Below are 21,456 nucleotides of genomic sequence, written 5' to 3'. Positions count from 1 at the left end.
TTGTTATGGAAGGTTGCCAATGAGGAGTTTTGCAAGGATACGGCTAGGCGAAATGCAGCAGCTGGTAATCCTCAAAGAAATCTAGATATGTTGTTAGGAAAGGGACCTTATGAGGGTCAGCAGCAACAAATTGCATACGATCCTGCTGTATACTCACAAATTGCTGCAGATGCGATTAGGGCATAGAAGACTTTACAAGGACATGAGATTTATAAGGTCAGTTATCTAAGGTAATACAAGGAGCTAGTGAAACTTATGCTGAATTTTTAGATAGGCTTATTCAAACAGCTATCAGAGTTTTTGGGAATACAGAACAAGCAATGCCATTAATAAAACAACTGGCTTATGAGCAAGCAAATTGTTGGTGCAGAGAGGTCATTAGACCATGGAAACATGAAGATTTAAACACATATATTAAATTATGTAGAGACATTAATGAACATGGGCAAGTCTTGGCATTGCAGTACAACAGGCTTTAGATGCCAGGCCAAAAACATGCTACAATTGTCAACAAACAGGACATTTTAAAAGAAATTGCCCCATAGGAGGAGAGTTTAACAAAACTAGGTATCAAAGGGGTAGCCTTTACTATTGTGTTATGTATTGTATGTATTATATGTTTGTATGTGCGTATATCCGTATATCGTATATGACGAGCGCTCATGAAAAAATGGATCCAAATATTTTTTTCCTTATTCACATGATTTGAATGGTTTAATTTAAATTGGGTAAACAGCTGTTGAGGATTGTTTTAATATGTGTACAAAAAAGGAAGTTAACAGATCTGTTTATTTACTTTCACCTTTCCTTTTCATTTGTTTATTTTTTACTTTTCCTTTTCATTATATTTAATATTTCTGTTCAGGATAATGTAAATTGTTTAGAATTTTCTTTTAGTGCCTGCTGAAATGTTACATAATTTTTTCTTTAGCCATCATTGCCAGAATTTCTATCATCATCCCAGTGCCAGTGAAGACAAAAGATAAAACCAAACTACAGCTTCTACAATAGCTATCACTGAACTGCTTGCAGAACTTGCCTGGACTTGTATGTATCACTTATATGCATTGTGAACTTTCTGTTGGTGCAGCGACTTGTGGTAGTGCCGGGGTATTTTTGCTGATGATGTCATCGGTGGAACAATTATTCCAAAATGAGCCGTCAATTGGTTTGGTGTATCCTCCTCCCTTCTGCTTGTGATGGTCTTTCAGCTAAAATTTGGGGGCCAACAGAGGTGAGGCAAAGAACCTCACCCCCCCCACTGGTATCCACAGGTGTGGCTGTATGCTGGACCGGTAGTCAATGATGGGAAAGATCCAATTGCAATGGTACCAACCTAAGACAGGAGGCTGATGCCTTGAAGTCAGCTCATCCGAAGACGGGTAAGGACCATATATAGAATTGGACAACCTAAGACAGGCATGGTCCCTAAGCCACATGCTTGTTGTTTAATTAAACAGAGAGGGGGAGATGTTGAGAGCCGCAGCCAAAGCGGCCCCAGCAACCAGCTGATTGGCTCCTCGGAGGTGATGCTCATTGGGCTGTTTCCCCGCCCTTTCAGACCACAGAGCTGTTCATTGGGGTTTCTTTTGGCTCCACCCACGTGACCCAGCCAATCGGCCTCAAGAGCGGTTGAGGTACTGGCCAGAAGAGCCGGTGGTGGCAGTTGGGCTCTGAGGGAATTCCTGAAGAGCTCCCGTGGTTCGGCATGTGCGTTCAAGAAATAATGTTCGTTCCTGCTTAATAAGTGGCTGGTGAATTGTGCCCAGCCAGACTTCGGCAAAAAGCCTTCCAACAAAGAAAACCCTAAGATCAGATGGATCCTCAGCTGAATCTACCAGACCTTTAATGAAGAAATAATGCCAACACTCCTCAAATTATTCCATGTAATAGAAATGGATGGAACACTTTCAAATTCATCTACGAAGCCAGTATCACACTCATACCAAAACCAGATAAGGACACTCCAAGGAAAGAAAACTACAGACCAACGTCCCTCATAAACTCAGGTGCAAAAATACTTAGTAAAATATTGACAAATCACATTTAACAACACTTTGAGAAGATTGTACATCATGAACAAATTGGTTTTATTCCAGAGATGGAAGGGTGGTTTAACCTATGCAAATCAATAAATGTAATTCATCACATAAACAGAAGTAAGTACTGAAATTGCTTAGTCTTTCCAATAGATGCAAAGAAGGCCTTCAACAAAATTCAGCACCCATTCATGATAAAACCACTGAAGAACTAGAGATAGAAGAAACTAACTCAACATCATAAAGTTTATCAAGTCAACATCAAAGTGAGTGGGGAGAATTGAAAGCATTTCCTTTAAAATTTGAAAGACAAGGATGTGCACTCTCACCTTTCCCATTTAATGTAGTTCTAGGAATTCTAGCCAGAGCAGTTGGGCAACAGAAGGAAATAAAAGGGATAAAAACAGGAAAAGAAGAATTCAAATTGTCACCATTTGCAGATGATATGATTCTATACCCAGAAGATCCACAAACTCCACCAAAAGATCACTAGAGCCAATAAACAAATTTGGCAAAGTAGCAGGTTGCAAAAATCAATATACAAAAACTAATAGTTTTCCTCTATACCAACAGTGGTTCTGCCGAGAAAGAGATCAGGAAAGCAGTTCCATTCACAGTAGCCTAAAATCAATCAATCAATCAATCAATCAGTTAATCCAAGAAGGTAAAAGACCTCTATAATAAAAACCAAAGAACATGCAAGAAAAAAGTGGAAGAAGACGTCAGAAGATGGGAAGCCCTCCCATGTTCATGGAGAGGCAGAATTTATACTGTTAAAATGGCCACACTACCAAAAGCAATGCCCAGAGTCACTGCAGTCCCCCTCAAAACACCAATGACGTTCTTCACAGAACTATTTTAAAAAGGTCCTAAAATTCATTTGGAGGAATGAAAGACCCAGAATAGCTAAGAAATTCTAAGCCCCCAAAAGCAATGCTGGAGGCATCAGGATATTACACAACAGAGCTGTAGTGACAGAAACTGCCTGTCACTGGCATAAGAGCAGACTCACAGATCAAGGGGACAGAGGAGAAGACACAGACAAACCCACACAGGACACAGTCATCTGCTCCTTGACAAAAAGTGACAAAAGGAAAAGGCAGCCTTTTAAACAAATGGTGCTGTGAAAACCAGTTACCCATCTGTAGAAGAATGGAACTAGTCCCTTAGCTCTAACCCTGCACCCCCCCAAAAAAAAATTCAAAATGAATCAAAGACCTAGGAACTATGCACCTCCCAGAGGAAATTGTAGGGTCACCGTTCCAGCATGCAGACACAGGCAGTGACTTTCCCAGAAGGACCCCTAAAGCTCAGGAAATGATGCCCACAGTTAATAAATGAGATGGCATCTAATTAAAAAGCTTCTGCACAGCAAAGGAAGCAATGAGGAATGGGACAAGAACCTACAGAATGGGAGAAAATCTTTGCTTGCTGCTTTTCTGTCAGAGGATTAATATCTAGAATATACAAAGAACTCAAACTTTACACTAGAAAATCGAATAACCCAATTAATAAATGGGCAAATGAATTAAAGATACTTCTCAAAGGAAGAAATACAAATGGCCAACAAGTAAATGAAAAAAATAGTTTAATATCATTAATGATTAGGGAAATACAAATCAAAACTAGAGTAAGATTTCATCTCCCACCAGTCAGAATGGCAGTCACCAAGAACACAAATAATAGTAAATGCTGGAGAGGATGTGGAGAAGGAGCACTTTCACACTGTGGGTGGGATTGTGAATTAGTTCAACCGTGATAGAAATCAGCCTGGAGGGTCCTCAGAAGTCTAGGCGTGGGACCACCATGTGACCCAGCTGTACCACTCCTCGTATTGACCCTGAAGAATTGAAGTCATCGTACTACAGTGCTACTCCTACTCCATGTTCACAGCAGCAGAATTCTCAACAGCCAACCATGGAACCAGACTCGGGTGCATCAGTGGATGAGAGGGTAAAGACAATGTGGGATATACACGGTTTATTTTTATTCAGCCACAAAGAAGAACGAAGCTATGTCATTTGCCTGGAAATGAATGGAACTAAGACCAGGTAAGTACTAAGCAGACTAAGCCCACCTCAAAGGTCAAGGGTCATGTTGTCTCTCATGCAGAAGCCAGAGGGGAACAAGGGAAAGAAACATGGGACGGTCTCCTGGAATCAAAGGGAGGTCAGTAGAGGAGGGGGACCCGGGAAGGAGGCTGGGAGGGAAGGAGGAAGTGCTGGGAGTGAGACTGGCCAGACTGTACATCATGTGCACGTCTGAATGTGTCAAACAGGTCCCGCCATTATGAGTAACAATAATGCACCAATTAGAAATGTCGGGGGAAAGGGGTCTAAATTTCCAGGGAACACCACTGCCCGTCCTTCTACCCTGATCCAGTGTTTGTTTTTATTAGTCCATTGGTTGGTACTGGGTCTAAACCCCAGGGTGCTTCTACCTGAGCCACATCCCCAGCCCTTTTTACTTTTTATTTTGAGACAGGGTTTCACCTTGTTGCCCTCAACCTTGCAATCCTCCTGCCTCTGCCTCCGGGTCTCTGGGATCACAGCTGGGCGGCGCCATACCCGGCTTGTTTTGTCTTGTTTTTTGGATAGTTTGCAGGACTCCTTTGTATAATCTAGATTTTAAGTCCCCTGTTAACTTTAGACATTGCAAATACCTGTCACTTCTCTATTAACTTTGTCCTTGGTGTCCTTCATTTAGGAAAACTTCTTTCTTTAAAAAAAAAAAAAAGCAACGCCCATCTCTTGGCTTTCATTGAGCCCTCCTGGGGCTGGAGCCCAGCCAGGCTTCTTCCTAAGCTCCCCAGGGGGTTTCCATCTCAGCCAGGGTTAAGAGCCAGGCTTAAGAGCCAGGCAGGTGCAGCTGCCCTTGGCCTCCTGGTGGGCACATCTGGTAAACCATTATGCTTCACCTCTCATCTCTCGTCTTCCGGCCACAGCCTCCCTTCCACTTTCTAGCAATTTTGGAGGGGTTGCTGCTGTGCTTCAGGTGAAAGAGGGCTCTTGGGGTCCAAGGTGCACCCACGTTCCCCAGGACAACCAGAACATCTCAGGATTCCTCATCTGGACCTAACTGCGGAAGGCTGGAGAAGCTGGGGACACCCAGGACCCTGTGGAGGCTCGCACAGCATGGGGTGCCGCGGGAAGACCTAGAGTGCATGCTCACGTCCCGTGACATCATAATCTCCATTCTACAGGAGAGAAGACTGAGGCTCGGTGCCCCAAATCCCCCAGCCCATCTGGGGAAGGTCATTCTCTGCCACACCGTCCTCCTCTGAGGTAGCTCACTCTCTGTTGGTGGGAATAATTGTTTAAAAATGACTGGTGTGAGTTTGAGCCTCTCAAGGAGATTTCATGATCTTTGGCCAATGTTTTGTGTTCTGTGTGAACAGTGATGGAGACTGGACCTCCCGTGGGCGGGGGGGGGGGGGAGAGTCCTAACTATTATAGAAACGTTAATTCCATGTCCCTCCACTCGGCCTCCCTGGAGCTTTTCTTTGGGTGCATTCTTGCTTTTGGGGTATATTTGGGTGTATTCTTGCTAATTTCCAAAATGTGAGCGCACAGTATTCAGCAGGGAAGGGACGGATGCTGTGGGAACACGGGGCGGGGTGTGAGGCCAGGAAGGAATCCAGTGTGGACTGTGGGCTTTCTAGGACTGCATTTCTAGCCTGAGAGGAGGGTTCCCTGAGGCTTCCCCACAGAGTCTCAAAACAACCCGCCATCTGCAGGTCGGGCGGGGGACCAGGACGCAGCACCCGCGTGTCTTGCGCCCTGGCTGTGCAGGCTGCTCTGCTCTGCCAATGAGCAGCTCATTAGGAATGTTAAGGCTATCCGTTATCTGGAAGGTTATCAAGTAGGGTTTTCTATTCTGTGGTGATGTTTATCAGCCTAACCTTGAAAGCTCCTGAGAAACAGAAGGCAGAGTTTGTTCTCCGGGTCCAACAGCTTTGCGTCTAGCCTGGGCAATTTCTTCCAACTGAAGAAAAAAAAAAAAAGCTAAGTCCTACTGTGAGAGTTCCCAAGCTTTCCGAGGCTCAGGGTGCCTAATTCCAGATACAGAAGGGTCTGTCCTCATTCTGCCCCGACAAGCCCTTTGTTGGTTCATCCTCTGCTCCTTGGAGATGGCATCAAACTGTGGTGATCCTGAGCCTGGTCCCCTTCCAAGCAGTTGTTACTAAAAGCCCAAGAGGCGGGTGGAGCAGACCCACGTGGTACTGCACGTTGACCTGAACAGAGCGGGGACTCCACCCCTGTGGCTGGTCAGTGTGACTGCAGGGTGCCACATTAACCAAGGACAAGGGCACGTTGAAGCAGGACCCTGGAGGCCGAATCTCAGCTCCCAGCAGTGAGACTACCCACCTTTTCAGGTCTAATTGAAGCTATCAGTTTAATCCTTAAAGAATTATGTGCAACTGGTTTCTGTCTGTCTGCATTTATAAATGTCTCTCTGCCTGGCATGTGCTGTAAAGATTAGCTGCGCTTCATCGTTTGGTTAGCATGAATCAATAATGCGGGATCCTTGGCTTGCTGAATTTTTAAAGTCACCGGTGAATCAATGTCGGCAATTTGTGCAGGGCCCCTTCGAACATGCTAATTCGATATCGTTGGATAAAATGCCTAGTTTGGGAAGAACGTTATTGAAAATGTTTAGATGAGCTGAGAGGTTTGATGAGGCTTTAGAAGAGAGAGGTGATGCTAATTTGTTGGTAGGGATACACACCCAGATTTCAATCCAAGGGAGGGATGAAATTAAATTACCAAAATGAACGGTGGATTCAATGTAGAAGGATGGTCAGAACGATGCAGAGCAAAATCCTGTGTAGGCAGCCTTGTGATGGAACCTCAAAATAGCCATCAGCAAGTTAAAAACACCTTGCTCTTGAAAGATCCGGGAATGAGGCTGGGAATTACATCCTACGTGGAAAATAAGAGGAGTGTGAGGCAGGTCCTGAAACTGCATAGTGAGGGGCTTCATCCTCCCCCACAGTAGTGGGAAAGAAAGCCGTACTTACAGAGTAATCTCCCAGCTTGCTTATCATATATTTTCCACTGCAGAAAATTCACAGAGTACGTGAAGGGCTGATCTTTCCTGTAGCCAGATTCTTCCTAAGCTGGTGGAAATGGACATGGGTATAATGCTGTTGTTGTTAATCAAAGAGGACCTGTTAAAACACTCTATTTTAATAGTTTCAAAAAGCCAACATTTTAGAAAAGATGACACAAATGTACTAATTCATTTTAATCAATCAAGTTAGTAAATACTGAAAAAAAATCAAAGCAGATAAAGATTGATCTGCTAGAAGGTGTATAAATTATTTCCATCTTTCTGATAAGATTTCCTAGAAGTAATCTGGTGCCTTAAAACAATCTTGCCCTTTTAACCCAGTCAATCCAGTTTTAGGAAACCTTCAAAGTTATGGATCAATAGTTTGCTTACGTGTGTTTTGCTGTATTCATGAGAATAACAAAAAAAATGTGGAAGTAATAAATATTCTGCAAAATGCATGATTAAAATAGTCATAATCTCTATGATAGACGGTTCTAAGTTCACAAAAAGGGACTTTTCAAAGAAGCTTTAATTTCCTGGAGAAGTGCTTCCATAGCAATGCAAGATAACCTCACAGAGACAGAGTTCCCTGTGGTCACTTGCTACTTAACCGTGGGGACATGTCTGGTGGTTTTGTTGCCATGTGAACATCAGAACACAAACACACACCAAGATGGTTACAGCAGGCTACGGGCCCTTGTTGATCAAAACCTTATGATCTGACACAGTCTGTATGTGACATCGGCTCACCTACGGAGAAATGTGGAAGAGGCTGACATTAACACACCAGGATGTTGACGGTCATTCACTACTGGTGTGGGGGACTGTTTTTTATTCTTTGATCTAGGTTCCTTTTTAAAGTATTGTTTTTAATTGATACATAATTATGCATATTTACATGGAGTGAGATGTTTTAATACAAGTGTATGTTGTGCGGTCATCAAAATGTAGCAAGCGTATCCACCCCAAATATTCACCATTTCATTGTGGCTAGAACATTCAAAATCCCCTCCTCCAGCTCTCCTGAAATATATAACATACCATCACCAGTTGCAGTTGCCCTTCTGTGTAGTGAGAGCCTCAGTCCTCCAATGTAACTTTGTACCCATCCACCACACCCGCTCTGTTTTCCTCTCCCCTTGCTCAGTAGCCAATTCTCATCTGTATTTCTATGAGATCAGCTTTTTAAAATTCCACACATGAGTGAGATCATGCCTTGTTGGTCATTGTGTGCCAGGCGTATTTCACTTAACACGATGTCCCATCCAAGTTCATCTGTGTTACTTCAAATGGCAAGATCTCATTCTCTTCAAGGCTGTATAGTATTCTGGTGTGTGTGCGTCCATCCCTTCAGTGATGGACACCCAGAATCCATATCTTAGCTGTTATCGATACTATTGCAATGACCATGGGCTGCAGATGTCTCTTCTGCGTGCTGATTTCGTTTTCCCTGGATGGATACCAGTAGTGAGGTTGCTGGGTCATGTGGCAGTTCTATTTCCAACTTGGGAGGAACTTCCATACTTTTTCCAAGATACTGGACTAATTTACTTTCCCACTGGTGGTGATAAAGGTTCCCATTTCTCCATATCCTCACCGGCATTTGTTAATTGTTTTTTCTTTTTGGTAATGTAGCTGTGGCTTCCTTAAGTACTGTTCTAGAACCAGGGGATAGAAAAAGGAAGAATTCTGGAGCAAATAAGCCTGTGATACACTGGGATGGCCCAGAGCGGAGGCCCTGCTGAGAGGAAGTTCAGGCTGATCTGAAGCAGGGAGTAGAGCAGTGTGTTTGTGGGGGGCTGGTCCAAGAGGTGCTGGGAAGAAAGATGGGGCCCCGCCAAGCAAGGAGAGTTGGACAGTCCTAGGAGTATGAAGAATGCTGGGACCTGCTGATTAGGGGCAGAATCGGCAGAGTCCACGGCAGCGGGCCATGGAGATGGGGGCCACTCAGATGTCGCTCACGTGTGTGCCCCTGTGGGCTCTGAGCTCACGGTGACCCAAGACGCTTTGCCTGTAGATGCCCTTGGAAATGTGACTTAGAGGTCGAGAGAGAACGGGAAGAGCGGTCAAGTGGTTTTGCACGTTTGCTGGGATTCTGCAGTCCCACTTTGGGTGATTTAGAACATGGAGAGAATGGCCAGTGTGAGAATACCCCGCACACTCACTGCAGCATCCTGCAGGACGCGGAGACTGGAGGCAACCCAGCGTCAGAGGGCAGATCTGGTTCAGTCAGCTGGGCCTCGGCCCTGTGATGGGAGGCTGAGCAGGTGAGGAGGACGTCCTCCCTCGGGTCTGTAGGGAAGGTCTCCATGGGGCACTGCAAAGCAAGGGGAGGGGAACAGAGGGCTCCCCACGCCCCCATTCCTACAGAAACCAAGGGACGGACATGTGAAGCTTGCAAAGAACTGTGGAGGACCCCATGGGACCTCAGATTCAGTCCTGTGAAAGGTGAGAAGAGACGGCGCCGAGGGAGGGCGGGATGTGTGTGTCTTGGTGTGGACGGATGTGGAACGCACCTGCCATCTATTCAACACTTGCCATTAAAAGTGTTTTACAGCCATCGGTGGGAGAGAAGCAGAGGTCCCAGGGTTCCGGCACTGGACTCGCAGAGAAGCAGATAGAGCAGGGGTTGGTGGTCTTGAGGGCGGAGTTGGTTGTGAGGCAGAGGGGAAGGCAGAAATGATTCCCAGGAGCTTGACTTGGGGACTGTGTGGTTGTGCCATTTCCTGAGGCAAGGACGGAAGTGGGAGGTGGTTTGGGGAGAGAAAAATGAGAAGTCCTTCCCCAGCAGCGTGGTAGGGAGCCCCACGCCCCCAGTGCCTCAGAGAAGATGTAGGCGTCTGGAGATCAGGTAGACATGGGAACGGAAGGCATCCATACACGATGGTGTCTCACCCCCGGACAGAGCCCCGGCCACCCCAGCTCACACTGCACTGAAATGCAAGACGTGGTTGTCACAGGCAGGTCGGGCTGAAGGGCTCACTATGCCCCAGTTTTTAAACACCCGAAAAATGGTGGTGCAATCGCAGCAGTTAGGGAGGCTGAGGCGGGAGGATCGTGAGTTCAAAGCCAGCCTCCGCAACTTAGGGAGGCCCTAAGCAACTCAGAGAAACTCTGTCTCTAAATAAAAGTATAAAAAAGGTCTGGGGGTGTGACTCAGTGGTTAAACACCCCTGGGTTCAATCCCTGGAACAAAAGGTGGGGGGTATGGGCGGTACATTCCCCATAAGATACGGCGTCAGTAACAATGCTTGAGAAGTAGCAGCCGTCACTGTCGCTTTTCCCCAATGGTCTACATTAGCATTTGCTAAAATAGACGTTAATGTCCTGTCTCCTGCTCCCTGGCTGGTGTGAGCATCGGGAAACAGAAGGGACTGCGAAACCAGATCAGCTTGAGACTGTTTGGGAGAACAGCAAAACTTCCTAATAAGGAACACACGTGGGCTTCCAGCCTGGAATTGCCTGGGGCCAGCCGCTCTCCGCTCTCCCTATCTGTAAAGGGACGAAGGTGCCAGCCTCAGAAGGGACCCTGCGGGCAACTGCACTTCCCATTTGCAAAGAGCGAGATTCAGTCCTCTCTGCAGTGCCTGCCTCTTGCATGGGGCATTGGACCTACGAGGCGGTCATCCTGGTCTCCGGGAGCCAGGGTGCTTGTGCAGGCCTTGGGGAAGCCCGACAGGCAGCGAGGTCAGGATGTGGTGTCAGGCGGCGCGAAGTCCTGCTGCAGGCCGGGAGAAAGGCGTGGTGCACTGGGGTGCGAAGTGGACCTGAGATGTGCACGTGTTGGCTTCATCTTTTAATAATGCATTTCATTAGGCGCAGGGCTGTCAATGTCCTCGACAAAGAGAATGTGTCTGCTTTGCTCTGCAGTCATCTCTTAAGCACAGGCAGGAGGAGAACCCTCGACAGCGTTTGTTTGTTTCCCTTATTAAAAATCGCCCACCTGTGACGCTGGGCCAGGGGGTCAGTGTGGGGAGAGTAGAAGGGAACCGAGTCTCCCCAGTTCCTGTTCTGAGACGGGCACTTCACATAGCTTAGCTCATTGAATCCTCTCAGCCACTTTTTTTTTAAAGGAGAGAAGAGAGAAGAGAGAGAGAGAGAGAGAATATTTTAATATTTATTTTTTAGTTCTCGGCGGACACAACATCTTTGTTTGTATGTGGCGCTGAGGATCGAACCCGGCCGCACCCATGCCAGGCGAGCGCGCTACCGCTGGAGCCACATCCCCAGCCCTCCTCTCAGCCACTCTTAAGGTAAGCCTCAGCCCTATGAGGACCTGAAGAAGCTCTGAGAGGTTGCACAGCGCCTAAGGAACCAGTTGACATCCAGGCGCGAGGCTTCCTGCCTGTGCTTAGCTCAGGCTCCTTCCTGGCAGGGTTTCTTGGGCTTGGAGCTATTGGTATTTGGGGTTGGGTGGTGATTGTGTGTTTGGGGAGGGGCTGCTGCCCTGTGCATTCTGAAGTTAGCATTGTTTCAGGGGTAATGACGTCACCCTCTGTCCCTAGCTGTTATAACTAAAAATATCTTCAGACTGTGCCCAGTGTCCCCTGGGGGCCAAACCTCCCTGGGTCGAGAAGCCCGGGTCTAGCTCACGTTGCCTAAGGATGGCGCGCACAGCTCACAGCCCATGACAGCTTCCAGGATGCGGTCTTGCACTGTGTCCTGTGCCGGGCCCTTCATTCTGTCACCACCCCTTGTCCCTTGGAGAATCACTGGTGTCCACTGTATACCAGCTGCTCTGCTAGGTAGTGGGGAAAGCAGATGGAGGATGTACAGTTCCCACTGTTGGGGCACACGGTCCAGAGGGGCAGACAGACACACAGACACAGGAGCATCATGGTGGGGAGCCCCACGCCCCCAGTGCCTCGAGAAGAGAATCCGTCCCAGCCTGGGAACCGGGGCTTGGCAGAGGAGCATCCACAGGTTGACCTGAAAGAGAACCCTCTCTGGTGGTGTCCACTGGAGGATTATTCTGAGATCCCCATGAAGGAACCCTTCCTGCTCCAGCCGGCAGGGCTTGCTTCTTGATTTCTGTTGGGACACACACGAAAACAAAGCCACATTGCTTAGATGTGAGGCTTAGTGACTTTACAGCATCACGCCCTAGACCCGCCCACTCAAGGCCAAGCTCAGGCACCTTCTCATCAGTGGGTGGAAACCCTTGGAAACAGCAAGTGGTCGCCTTCAGTGTATAGATATGGCCTGCCTCCTGGCGGAACCTGACATACAAATGTCCTCAACTTACCACGGGGTTCTCACCTTGTGACCCTTGGTCAATCGAAAATAAATGACGCTAAGTTGAGCACGCACTTGACGCACGTGACCAGGTGGGCAGCACAGCCCCCTCGTGTTGGCTGTGACCATGGGTGTGGCTGACTCGCCTCCACAGCCCACTGCCTCTACCAGCACATGTCACCAGCCCAGCAAAGGGACAAAACTCAGAATTCCCATGACTTTCCCCCGCCGGGAATTCGACAGCCCCAACTCTAGCCATCTGAAGTTGGAAGCCGTCTGAAAACAGAGCCACTGGGTGTTTCCTTTGTCTCCTGCTCTGTCCTCGTGGCGTGTGCCAGGGCCACCTGACCACTGCAGGTGGCACAACTATTCCTCCAAGAGATTAGTCCGTCTCGGAGTTGGCGGTGTCCAGGTGGATGAGCATTCAGTGGCACTTTCTCCCGTTCTTAGTGAAGCGGTCGCCAACCTTTCTGTGGCCGCCTTTGGATGGACGCCGCCTCTCCTTTCTTTCTCCTTTCTCCCTGGCGTATGCCCAAGAGAGGGGTGGCGAGGCCATGGGTCAGCATGGGTCTAGCCGTGGGAAATACCGCCGGGGTATTCTGTCCAGAGGCGGCACAGTTCACCCCCCACAGTCCAGAGGTCACTCCCGAGTCTCCTGAAGCCCCACAGGTGTCACCAGGCACAAGAGAGGCTGACACTGGAACCCCAGGGCTGCAGGCGGTGGGCAGGGGGCTGGGAAACAGGCCACCATCACGTTAGTCCCTGTGGCCTGGTCTCTGTCACGGTCCCCACAACAGGCCACCCGGGCTCTTGGAGGGTTAGTGGGACAGCCCCACCGTCAAGACCTGGGTGGCCTGCCTCGCTGCCCAGGGGAGCTGATGAAGGATGGCCAGCGATGGGGTCAGAGGCAGAGAGCGGGCGAGCACGTCCCGCAGTGCAGGTTCTTTCCTGCCTGTGAGAGACGGATCTGAAGCCGGCTCAGGTGGCAAAAACACAAAGCTTCTGGTGGCACCGTGGTGTCATGCAGAGGGCTCCTTGGGACCTGTTTCGGCTCTGGTAGGACCACAGACAAACAACTGTCTGCCTTGCTCTCCTCCTAGAGCCCTTGACTGTTCAAATGGTGCTGTGCTGTCACGATTTGGATCTGAGGGTCCCCTAGGAGCCCCTGTGAACGGGCAATGTTCAGAGTTGAAATGATCAGATAACGAGAGCCGTAACCTGACCAGTCATCAACCCAGGGGAAAGGACACTGTGCTGGGAGGTACGTCTCGGTGACTGAGTGTGGCTGGAAGAAGTGGGTCACCGGAGGCCCCCCAGGATGGGCACCTCTTCTCTGCTTCCTGGCCCCCAGTGGAGTAGGTTCTCCACCACACCCTTCCGCCATGATGTTCTGCCTCACTTTGGCCCCAGAGAATGGAGTCGGCCAGCCACGGACTGAACCTCTAAAATTGTGAGCCCCCAAATTTTGGTCACAGTGTTGCAATGACGATGAACGCGTTTGCCATAAAGAAGAGTGTGTGGTGAAGAGACGGGTGTTTCTCCAAGGTTGTCCCTGGGTGCCCTGTTGTTGGTCATAAGGGATGGGGTCAGGGAAAGCACGTGAGCTAGGAGTCAGAACCACCTCAGTCCCCTGCCACAGCGTGGTCTGGGTCACCCGATTCAGCTCTGTCTTCAGTGTCCCCATGTGTGAAATCGTGTCTCGGAGCAGCTCATCGGATGGCATTCCACTGAGCTAGCCTGTGTGCGAGTGGCATGTGACCTCCCATCGTCCCCACTCGTTCTGAGATGCTTTCAGAGATGACCATGTCAACTGACTTATGGAGGGCCAGGAACTGTCTAAGCCCTCCACCTGTATTCTATCTCACGAGGACACACCGTTGTGATTCCCACTCGACTGGAGAAGTTAAATAGTAATGGAGGCGAACCCTGCCCGGGCAGACGATTTCCCAGCCAGGTTGTGAAGGCTGCCGTGGGAGGTCTGACTCAGTGCCTGCACCGTATGGAAGGAAGGGACAGACCTCCTCGTCATTGATCAGCCGTGTGTCCCCAGGTGGGGGTCTGCCAGGTCTCTGCTTCTCCAACATTATCGTGGGGATAGAATTTTCTGGCGTGCAGGGATAACATGTAGGACTAACCTGGTGGCCAGGCTGCCCCTCGGTACCTGCAAGTTCCGCTGTGTCCATTGCGATGTGCGTCACGCAAAAAAGAAGACTTGGGAATGACCCAGCCTCCCACCTGCCTGGGCAAGAGACCGTCCTTGGAGTCGAGCGGAGCAGGGGCTGAGGCACAGGGTCAGAGGACCAGTGTCAGACGACCACGCGGAAAGAAAGCGAGAGCGCTGGACTTTCACTTTTTATTAAATGCCCACACCTTCCCTCCCCATCATAAAAGTAATAACTGCTCATCTTAGGAAATTGGAAAATATAGATTAAAAAAAAAGAGAGAGAGACACCAAAGGACCGGACAGTCTTGACCTTCGGATACAACGGCTGTTGGTGTTTTGTCGTATTTCCTTCCAGCAGGCTGGATTTGTTTTTTTAAGTAGATGAGCTCATCTAGATTGTAAAGTTTTATATTTTGCCTTTTCTTACTAAAATAATATGACACAGCATTTCCCGGGATAATGGCCGTCCTTGGTAATCATCATTACGTGCCTCGTAATGTTTCATTATATCTCTGATGATTGACTTACGCCCATAACGCTTCTAAATGTCTCCCTCTTCTAAAAACGCTAAGACGGCCGCAATTTTATGCATAAAAACTTCTCGGAGTTTCTAGCCATTACTCTGAGGCACGGACGATCTTAAAGGCTCCTGACGTCCAGTGGCCAGCTTGCTTTCCAGAGCCGTTCACCCACGCTGTCCTCGCACACAGGATGGGCTCTTTGCAGGACACCACGGCTCACGATGAGGATTATGAGCTTTCACGTCCTCGTTAATGGCCACCGGATTATTTAAATGTATGGTCCTGTACCCAAAATGTTGTTGAATATTTATATCATCTCATGGTTTGAATTTTTCCGTTTTTTAAAAAATTTCTCAGTTGCATTGTGACATATATCAAAAGTGTCAAAAGTGTGTCTCTGTGCCATTTACATAATAATACAGTAAACACTGACTTCACCACCACTCAGCGTATGAAGTGGAACTTTTCATGCCTGTGGAGTCTCCTGGATGTGACTTCTGTCTATTCCCCTCTCCCCTCCTGTGGCTGCCATGATTCTCATGGTTTGGGTCCTTATTTCTTTGATTCTCCTTATAGTTCTACCACACACTCATGTGTTCCTTTTTGGGGGGGAAGGGGGTACTGGGGATGTAATTCAGGGACACTCGACCACAAAGGTACATCCCCAGACTATTTTGTATTTTATTTAGAGACAGGGACTCACTGAGTTGCTTAGGCCTCTCTGTTGCTGAGGCTGGCTTTGAACTTGCAATCCTCCTGCCTCAGCCTCCAGAGCCACTGGGATGACAGGCGTGCGCCACCGTGCCCAGCTCGTGTATTCCTAAGTAACGGAGTTTGCCTTGCCTGTCTTTGACCTTGATATAAACAGAATAGCATTAGAAATATTCTTCTGTTGCTTACCTCCCCCAAATTATGGTTGAGGAGCGTCCATGTCAGTGTGTGCTCGAAATCCCCCATTTTCCTCTGGAAGAGCCTCTGGTTGTGTGCATGTGCTGAGGGTGTGGTGAGCTCCCGCTTTCCTCCATAATCTGTTCTGCTTTAAGCTCATTTTAATGAGTATTATAAATACAGCTTCCAGATTATGTTGGTTCCTCATCATCTCTTCAGCCATTAGGAATTATTTTTATTCCAATATGTGAATGAATTTTTTCTTTCGTAACTCTCTTCGTCTATTTCTAAAAAATTCTGTCACCCTTAAATAATAACTTTTCACATGTTCTTCTGTTTTGTCATTTCCGTGTTCTGCCTTAGAATATATGTAAGTATGTGCGTGTTTAATCCTACACAACCTGGGGTTTGTTTCATAAAGTGCAGTGAAAACGTTTGGTTTTGCTCAATTGCTAACCAATTGCTTCGTGTGTCATCAGTGAATACACCCCCTTTGCCATGCATCATCAGGCCCTGCATCTGTCCTCAGACCTGGATCTCAGCCCCATACCTGTGCTGAAGGCAGCAGCCTGAAAACTACATTTCCCAGAGCTCCCTGGGAGTTGGATTCAGCCAATGGAGGAAGGCTCATGGGGTTCCCAGATGGGAAAAGTATGGAAGCTGCTTTTCTGTCCCTTCAAAGGCTCAGGAGGAAGACAGACTCCTGGACTCTGGACAATATCACGTCCTTGTTGTGATTCCTCCGCTCTGGAGGACGTGGTGGCTCTCTACAGGTGTGACCCCTGGGCAACACAGCTCTCTCCCTGCTCCTCTGGTGTGTCTGTGCATTACAGTCAGTCCCCTGGATTGAAGTCCCTCTGTTGAAACCCCTGATGTGGTTCCTGTTTCCAGTGTAGACAGTGATTGATGGGCCTTCCTCTCCTACCGATCTGTGGTGCCAAGCCTACTGTGTACAGCAGGAAAGGCAGAGGGGGAGAGAGACGATGTGGTGTGTCCTTGGCTTTAGAGCTGTCTGTTTTGATTGACTGACCTTTTGACCCATCCTCACATATAATCATCATTGTGATTATTGAGGCTGAGCCTGCAGCAGTATCTGACGGTGCAGCTCTTCCCTCATTCCTCTTTTCTCCTATGGTCTTTGCTGTTACCATCCACTTATCATGCTGGTATTTTGAGGGAGAAAAAGTCTTTAGAGGGAGAATGGGTTGGTCTCTGTCTTACAAGCTTTTAAATTGTTTAAAAATATTCATGTTACAGTTAATACATAATAGTGGGGTTCATTTTCGCATAGTCATGCATGTATATAATTTGCTCCATGTCAATCCCCAGTACCCCCACCTCCCCTATGTTCCCTCTCCCAGCCCCTCTACTGCTTTATACACGTGCAGAGCATAATCTGGTCGATTTTATTCCACAGGATCCTCCTTTCCCCATCCCTCTCCCTCCCCATCCGTCCTTTTTCCTCTGCTCCACTGTTTTCTCTCTATTTTCATGGAATCACCTTTTTTCTTTAATTCCTTATTTCTCTTTAGCTCCTGCATATGTAAGGGAAAAAATCCTGCCCTCCACATCCCGAGCCTGGTTTATTTCACTTAGCGTGAGGTTCTCCCTTCCGTCCATTCACCAGCACATGACAGAATTTCCTTCTTCATGGCTGAGCAAGACCCCGTCATTGTATACATCACATTTTCTGTATCCATTCAGCTGTTGATGGGCACCTGGGCTGGTTCCGTAACTTGGCTATAGTGGATTGTGGTGCTGTAAACATTGGTATTCGTGTACCCAATCAGTAAATGGATTAAACAGACGTTTCTCAAAGGAAGAAATACAAATGTTCAACAAATAGATGAAAAAAAAATGTTCAACATCCTTAGCCATCCGGGAAATGCAAATCAAAACTATGTGAGATTTCATCTCACTCCAGTTAAAATGTCAAGAATACAAATAATAATTGCTGGCGAGGGTGTGGGAAAAGGTACCCTCAGACATTGTTGGCTGCACTGTCAATCACAACAACCTCTCTGGAAATCAGTATGGAGGCTCCTCAAAAGACTGGGCAGGGAACCCCGTCTGACCGACCAGCCTGCTCCTGGTATTTATCCCAGAGAACTGAGGGCAGCCTCCTGTCATCGTGCAAGCTTTTATGTGCATCTTGCAGCCGAGTCCTGCTCGGGAGAAATTGGTATTGCTTCCCTGGGGAGACTCACGGAAACGGTCACCCACCACGCCTGCCACTCACATGGGCATAGCCGGCAGTTGTGTCTGGGTGCACAGGTGACAAATTATGGTCCATTCAGACTGCTCTCCCACCCTGGAGTCGCCCTGTTTGGAGCAGAGGCTGCAGAACTGGAATCTCTCCCAGTGAAAGGGGATCTCGTTTCTTTCAAGTCCGCACCACTAACCATGCCCAAGGTCAGATGAGCCTTTCCAGCAACACCTTGCAATTTCTCCATAATCCAATTTGGGCTCATCGGCTGAAATAGCTGTGGGGAAATGATCAGATCATTATTTTAAACACCGGGGCCATCATGTCAGGAGGACTTCTGAAACACACACCGTCTCTGCTTTGGTAACTACAGAAAGGGGGAGAATTGGAGAATTGGGGAAGGCACCTCGTGATTCTTTATATACTTGGTTTTTTTTTTTTTTGTAAGAAAAGAGTCTCCTAATGTCTGAAAACGCCCCTGTGCTCCCTGCACGGCGCTCTGCCTGCCCTGTGTGCAGCCTGCTGCGGAGGACAGAGGCCGCCTCGGTTTGGAAGTCCAGCCCTGGGGGAGCCTCTGGCCCTTTCCCGTGCACTTGGCTTTGTGTGTCCAACCGTTTGGGAACATGAAAGCTCTCTCCTGACCTCGGGCTCGGTGCCCTGGGGAGTCGGGCACATGAGCGTCAGTAGCAGGGAGGCTATTTTCGAGGGAAGGGGGGACGGCGCCGGGTTTGCCTGGCAGGGAAAGCCGAGCCAAGGGCAGTGTGACTTTGAACGGGCTCAGAGGCGAAGGGTGGTCACCCAGCAGACTCCCAGCCCCGAGCTTTAGGATCAGACATCCCGGGTCTGCATGCTGACGTCTCTGCCCTCAGGTAGCCGGGTGCTTTCTGTGCCTGGGATCCCTCCTCTGTACGAAGTTAAAAAATAACAATGACTAGGGCAAAGGTTGAATAGGATTGAGTGAGGCGACTCATTGAAGGGCTTAAAATAAACAGTGCCCACAGTCCCACTTCCCCACTTACCACCTTCATTCATTGTGAATTATCTAAACTTGGGAGCCAGACTGCCCATCTCATACCCTCATTCTGCCAGTTTCCAGCTGTGTGACTTTCAGTGAGTTGACTAACCTCTCTGAGCCTCACTTTGCTCATCAGTAATACAGATTTAACAGCAGTACCTTCTCATAGCATTGCTGTGAGGATTGAATCAACCCACACGGACATTTAGACCAATGATTCTTCACGGGGTGGGGGGGAAGGTTGCCTTCTAGGGGGCTTTTGGTGATGTCTACAGACATTCTGGTTGTCACAGTGGTGAGTGTGCTAGCTGCATACGGGTAGCGGCCAAGAATGCTGCTAGACATTGTCCACCGCACAGGATGCCCCATCAGCCATGATCTATCCCCTCCGAAATGTCCAGAGTGCCAAGAAACCCTGAGGGACCACTCCTCGGTGACGTTAGCTGTTTGTGTGGGAGCTAAGCCATGAACACGGGCGCTGATGGGGAGCTGGCCCTTGGGAGGGGAGGAGGCATCCGGGCAGGCCCTGCCTTCTGGCGGCTCTCAGACCATCTGGGGGCTCCGGGAAGACGGTGGGGAGGCAGCACTGGGTAGAGGTGGGAGCAGCAGCCAGGCCAGAGAAGTCGGTGCCGTGGTGAAGTGGGTGGATGTCCTTGGGAAGGTGAGGGTCACCCTGCCAGCCACCAGGGACGGCGCAGGGATCTTCTGGGAGGCCGAGGCCCGCCCGAGGCCCGTGATACCTGCTTGGGATAATCAGGCTGTTTTCTGGGCAGCGCAGTCCACCGGGAGCTGCTCCCACCACCCGTTGCAAACCCTCGTACCCTCTGCTGCCAGAGGCCTCCGTTCTGCGCCCCTTGGACCCCACCAGGGTCAAGTTGAGTCCCCAGCTCCTGTCTCCGGGCCACGACTTTGCACACGTCCCTCTGACCCCTGGCTCACCTGCTCCCAGCTCCCAGATTCCACAAGGCCCCCAGAGTGCGTCCAGGAGCCCGCGGTGACGGTGACTCGGGTGCCCAGTGCTCGCTCTGCCGGGCTCCGTGCTGGGCACATCACGCGGATCCGTCCCTGCTAAGGCTCAAAGGCTCCCTGGAGAGAAGCGCTGTCTCCACTTGAGGAAGCCGAGGCCCAGAGAGCCTAGCATCATGCCCAGGGTCACACAGCTTGTATGTGACGGACAGACCCAGTCTGCCCGCCTGCAGGGCCACCTCGATGGCTCTGTGACCATGAGTGTCACATCCCAGGGGGCTCCTGCCCAAGAAGGAGGACGCACGCGCTCCCCGCTGGGTTCTCACAGGCTCAGCTGATGTGCCTGAGGGGCGGGGAGACCTGGAGGGGTCGGAGGGGCCGCTGGGTTCTTTCCAGCAAGGTCACAGCTGCAGTGTCGCAGAAGGGCTGAGGGCTGACGAGAGCCTTGAGCTGGGAATCTGGGGATCGTTTCTGGGGCCGCCTCGGGCACAGCCGACCCCTGTCGAGGGTCAGGGAGAAGCAGGCTTCAGCCGCGGCTCGGGCGCCTCCAACAACAAGACGGAAAACACGGACCGACACGTTCCCCTTCCCACTCAGGGTTGCCTAGCAACCACAAGTGACAAGCTGCCAGCTCGGTGATACGATCGCAGCAGGGAGATCAGAGTGAGCCAATTAAAACTTTTTTTATTTTTTTTGCATTTTCCTGTTTTTGTTCCCATAATTTCATTTAGTCCTGACTGCCCTCCAGCACGGATGCAGGAGCCTGCCAGGCACAGCGGAACCGCGCCACCCGGCCCCTCTCCCCCTAGATGCTCAGACAGCGCGCCCACCCGAGTGGAAGGGAATCGTGTTAAAACGTGGTCTGTGACTTGTCACGTCAGCTCTGCTGGGAAACTTAGAATTTTCCCTCGAGTTTGGGCCCCTCTGAGTTTTCTCTGTGCGGTGCAGAGCCCAGGACGGTGCCTGGCACACAGTAGGTGTTCAGTTAACCACTGACTGAATGAACAACTGAATGAATGAAGAAGACACACCCTGGGGAGATCCTGAAGCTGGCGGCCACAGCAGCGAGTCGGATGTCACCGAGTGGCCAGGGGACACACAGAGCTCGGGCTGTCATTCAGCAGACCGACTTTTTTTTCTTTTTTGTGATTTCCACCTTCACAATGGAGTCTGGGCGGGGAGCTGGGCAGACGCCTGCTTCCTGAGCCTCATCGATGGCTCCTCCACGTTCCACTTCCCAGCACGCTGGGGCCTGACGTTATAGCCTCTCTTTGCTGGGACTCCTCCACCTGTTCCTTGTCACACAACCGAGGTGGCAGGACATGTGTGCCTTCCTGAGGATGCCCAGGGTGTGTGCTGAGACCTCA

The 21,456-nt window shown here is 49.4% G+C and overlaps 1 long non-coding RNA gene across 1 annotated transcript; it reads right to left on the bottom strand.

Moving 5' to 3' along the window:
- Positions 1 to 17,466: 17,466 nt before the first annotated feature.
- On the bottom strand, positions 17,467 to 20,753 carry LOC120887364 (uncharacterized). The gene is made up of 2 exons (XR_005730587.2): positions 20,063 to 20,753; positions 17,467 to 18,385 (listed from the first exon to the last, which is right to left on the bottom strand). It is a non-coding gene; the product is annotated as an uncharacterized LOC120887364 (long non-coding RNA).
- Between the last annotated feature and the right edge of the window lie 703 nt (positions 20,754 to 21,456).

This window comes from Ictidomys tridecemlineatus, chromosome 10 (assembly GCF_052094955.1).
Source record: "Ictidomys tridecemlineatus isolate mIctTri1 chromosome 10, mIctTri1.hap1, whole genome shotgun sequence".
NCBI lineage: Eukaryota > Metazoa > Chordata > Mammalia > Rodentia > Sciuridae > Ictidomys > Ictidomys tridecemlineatus.
The sequence above is the reverse complement of the archived record's forward strand: the minus strand, read 5'-3'. Positions and strand labels throughout refer to the sequence as shown.